This window comes from Pipistrellus kuhlii, unplaced genomic scaffold, assembly GCF_014108245.1.
Source record: "Pipistrellus kuhlii isolate mPipKuh1 unplaced genomic scaffold, mPipKuh1.p scaffold_m20_p_13, whole genome shotgun sequence".
NCBI classification, from domain to species: domain Eukaryota; kingdom Metazoa; phylum Chordata; class Mammalia; order Chiroptera; family Vespertilionidae; genus Pipistrellus; species Pipistrellus kuhlii.
The window spans coordinates 20,415,196-20,419,979 of NW_023425438.1; the positions used below are offsets into that span (position 1 = coordinate 20,415,196).

General features: G+C 47.2%; 1 pseudogene; it reads right to left on the reverse strand.

Moving 5' to 3' along the window:
• Positions 1–2,487: 2,487 nt before the first annotated feature.
• On the reverse strand, positions 2,488–4,784 carry LOC118717751 (annotated as a pseudogene).

The following is a 4,784-nucleotide window of genomic DNA, read 5'->3' on the forward strand; positions in this document are numbered from 1 at the left end:
AAAGTGTACTGGACTTGGGAGCAGGATCTCCGGCCCAGGGTCTGCCACTGCCCCTAACTGGCTCCCCGCCCTGAACCTGAACTTGCACTACTGTGAAGTGGGGGTGGCCTGGCTGACCTGAGGTTCCTCCTCACCCTGGCCCTCTGAGTCTTCAGAAGCTGCTCCAAGCTGAGCACAGCTGGGCCGGGCGCTGCTCACCTCCAGGCTCTGCTTCCTGGGGCCTCAGCCAGCCCTGGCCTCCTGCCTGGTGAGCCAGGAGCACAGGGGCCCTCACAGAGGCTTCGGTGGTTTTCCCGGGGCTCAGGGGCAGGGAGCCTCACGGAGCTAACACAAGGCTTCGTCTGTGCCCACGCGGAGGGAGGAGTGGACAGAGTGGCCCCTGGGGACTCTACCTTGCCTCTGGATTTTTCCATGGCCTTGTTCAGAGCCTTTCCTTTGATCATCAAGTAACCCCTCCGCAGTAGAGATGATAGGACAACTTGCTCCATCTCACATTGGAGGAATCAAAGGACCTGAGGTGCCACGAGGCGAAGTGATGCGGGAGGACACTGTATCCAGGCCATCAAGGTACCTGCTACTCTGCCGTTTAACCTCAGACTTCACTGCCTCACTTTCTCTTGTTTTTTTTTTTAATCCTAATCCAAGGATATTTTTTCCATTGCTTTTCAGAGAGAGTGGAAGGAAGGGAGAGAAACATCTATGTGAGAGAGACATATTGATTGGTTTCCTATCCCAGGAGCCCAGACAGACCTGGGATCAAACCTGCAAACCAGGTACATGCCTTTGACTGGGAATCGAACCCTCGATCCTTCAATGCTCACGCCAACGCTCTAAACACTGAGAACACCATCCCGAGCTCCATTTTTCTCACTTAAAAAAGTAAATTCTTGATTATTCTGGTAGTCTGCCCAAGGTCTACTGTGAGGAACACCTTTGGGCGTGAGTGGGACCCAAGAGCCAAGCCAATGCAAAGGCAGGGCCCTGGGAGATTCATGATAGACCAAGTGGTATTCTAGAACTTTCTGTACCTCATCTCCTATCGTCCTCACAGCAGCCCTATCAGTCAAGATCTTTTGGCTCATTTTTTCAGAGGGAGAACGGGAGGCTGAGAGTCCACACCCAGCCAGAGGTCAAACTCGGGCTCCAAGTTATGTTCATTCGTCTCCTTGTGCTGCCTTTCGGATGGGGGTCTGGCTCAATTCTGATTCTGTGTGACCCCTTCCTCCCTCGAACAGCTGGCCTCTGAGAGGTGGTCAGCCTGCAACCCCAGGCTCCGGCACAACCAAGAAAACCAGGGAAGGAAATTGCTGAGTTTGAGAAACTTATGCTTTGAAATCATCCCCTTCCTCAGAGCAGAGGGAGCTTTTTCAGAGAAATTTTACAGAGATTAAAGAGTTACATACTTTTATAAAAACCTAGGAAAACTAGCAGAGAGACAAGCACTCATCAAATCTTTGGAGGGAGAATGTCTTTCATTAAACTTGGAGATCATCCATGAAATCACAAAGGAAAGATTAGCACATTTGACTGCAAAAAATGTAAATTTTGTGCATTAAAAAGGACTGAAAAAGGGGCAAGTGGGGAGAAATATTGACAACAAATAAGGAAAATAAAACATTATTACCTGTTTTTATTTATCTTTACTCTGCCCCACTCCTAAAAAGTTCTGAGGAGGGAATAGTACATAAAGATCTCATACAAACTGATAGTTGAAAAACAAAGAAGCTTCATATGTAAATAGGCAAATGTTAATCACTCTTTCTTATTTCACATAAGAAAGAGTGATTTATTACATAAAAGAAATTATAACTCCTAATGGATTTTCACAAAAATGCCCAACCTAGCTAATCACCAAAGAAATGCAAAGTTAAATAGAAAAAAGCATTTCAATTGATAGAGTGCTCACGTAGGCAGGATAACAATTTTACCTTACAATTGTTCAGGAAACTAATTTGACGATAAGATACTGAGAACTGGGAACACAATGGTCTCTTCAACAGAGTAATCTTATTGCTGGGGACTTATGCCAAAGTTCCAAAATGTGAGAAGAATTAGATGTACAAAGATGCTCATTGCAGCACTAAAAAACAAAAAACAAAAAACAAGCAAACAAACAAAAGCTGAGATTTTAATATGGTTTTAATGTCCAAAAGCAAAAAAAATGGTAAACTAAAGTTTGCCCTATCCACTCAGTGAAATACAATGCAGCTAAGAAGTTCACAAAGACCACTGGCAAATGAAAATGCCTACAACAGAATGTTAAGTTTAAAAAGCAGGACATTTAATTGTAGTATTCACACAGGGTGTGTTTTGCCACACCCACTTTTAAGTGGCTCACTTTGGTGGCACTACAGACTTGGATGAACTGAGCATCTTTCTTTCTTCTTCTTCTTCTTCTTCTTCTTCTTCTTCTTCTTCTTCTTCTTCTTCTTCTTTTTTTTTACAGTGAAACATTTTTTTATTTATAATTAGCCAGCTGGACACATTCTAGATGAGGCCAATTTTGTTGGCAACATCCAAAGCATCGTAGTTGGGAGCCAGTCAAACATATGCCTTCTTCTCTCCTTCAGGCCTGATGAGGGTGTCGACCTTGGCCATGTCAATGTCATGGAGCTTCTTCACAGCCTGTTTGAGCTGGTGCTCATTGTCCTTGGCATCCACAGTGAACACAAAGATACAGTTGTCTTCTTTCTCTGTCATGGCTGACTCGCAGTCAGGGGAGCTTCATGATGGTGTGCTGGTCAAGCTGGTTTCTCCCCAGGGCGCACGTCCCAGGATCCTGGGGCTGCCTGAGAGCTGCAGTCTTCACCCCAGCAGAAGGTGGGTGATGGGGGGGTCTTCTCTTCTTCGTGACTGTGGGCGCCTTTCAGCCCTGCTTTCTTTGTCTTCAAAGATTTTGCTTTGACTTCAGCTTCGGGGAGGACTGGGGCTTCTTTCTTCGCATTTGGCACCACCCTAATGAAAAAGCTGATCCCAGCATCCTCTCTGCAAATCTGGCTCTTCCCAATGTTATGGGGTCTGAGGGTGGCTTCCCTGACCTGCCTTCACCCAGCCCTCCCGTCAGCTGTATGAGCCTCCAAATCTCCAGTGTTAAAACCCTGCGTAGCTGGGGTATCTCGAGTAGCTCCTGTTTTACTTCTGGAGTGTAAAAGATTCCTCCTAGAAAGGTTTTCTATAAAGTGACAAACTGGCCCTCAAACCATTGTTTGGATGTTTGTTGTTTGTTTGTTTGGCAGGAGCCATCTTGGGTGTGTGGCCACAGAACCACAAGGTGAGCATCAAAGGTCTCCTCTGAGGCCTGTTCCAGAAAGAAAAGCCCCTTTGCCACACCCACCATCACCACAGGGAGCCGGGGGGGGGGGGGGGGGGGGCAGTCCACAGGGCCAGCTCGAGGCCAGAGGCCTCCTTCCCTCTAGGACTGTGGACACATAGGGCAATCTACTTGAGTAGGGTCATTCCAATTTTAAGGGAGCAAGGAAGAAAAAAAGTTTAAATTACTTGATTTTTATAAAGAATGGGAACAAATGTTAATCAAGTCCAACTAATCTTTTTAACAATTATCTAAATTGATTTTTTTAGAGAGAGAGAGAGAGGAAGGGAGAGAGAGAAAAAAAAAAACATCGATTGGCTGCCTCCTTCATGCCCCATACTGGGGATCAAGCCTGCAATCGGGGCATATGCCCTGAGCAGAATTGAACTGGCAGCCTTTGGGTGCATGGGATGATACTCAACCAACTGAGCCACACAAGCCAGAGTGAGTCCAACTAATCTTTTAAGACAAATTTCAGTTGATATTTTATGTAAATAATAGTATTTGCTGCTTTTTATTGATACTTTTCTATGTGCTGCCTAAAATTTTCTATATTTCATCCTATTTAGTCTTACCAGCAATGCCAAGGTGAGGCTATTACTATCCCAGTCTCATAGATTAGAAGCCTGAGGCTCATCAAGGTCACTCCCAAGCCATTCTCTTTCCACGCAGCCATACTGCTTCTCCTCCTAGAAAGGAGGAAAGAAGAACATGAGGGAAAGGGAAAGCAGCAGGAGGAGGAAATAAGAGAGACTGACAAAGGAAGAAGTGTAAGGAGACACGTGTACAAGTAGAAAGGGGAGAGGTGAAGAGAAACCCCAAAGGCTATGCAAAGTTGGAGAAACTCTCCTCACAGCCTGCTCAGACACTGTGCCAGAGAACAGCAGTTGCCAACCCTTCGGCCCTCACAGACCTGGTTGGCGACCACTGCCATAGCTCTGGGGGGTGCCATTAGCCCGGTAACCACTGTCCAAAGCTCCTCAACTGCTCCTAATTCTTGAGCTTCCTGAGAATGGGGGGTGGGGGGGGGCAGGGAACAATAATCTGTTGGGGGAAGAACCCTTTGGCTGCTCCATCGGTGCTCAGAGTAATATTACACTAGAGAGTAAAGCAAGGAGGCAGTGCCAGCCCCTGGGCTGATGAAGGATGGGCATCAGGCTTGCCCTTGCACCAGGCAGCCAATGTAGTCGTCCAGACCTTCTCTAAGCACACTCAACCCCACCTGCATCTTAGGCCCCAGTTACCCCTGAGCATACCTTCATGGGATAATGACAGTCTCAGCTCCCACTGCCTCAGAGAACCCTCCATGCTCCATGTCCTCTGAGAAAGCCTCTCTGTGTAGGAGGCAGGGCTGAGGCAGGCTTTCCTGGAGCCCCCTGCCACACCCTGGCCGTGGCCCCTCTCTGTGAGCATGTAAGGCCAGGCCAGGGCTGGGAAGACTGAAGGGCTACAGGAGAGCTGGTCCCTACCTCAT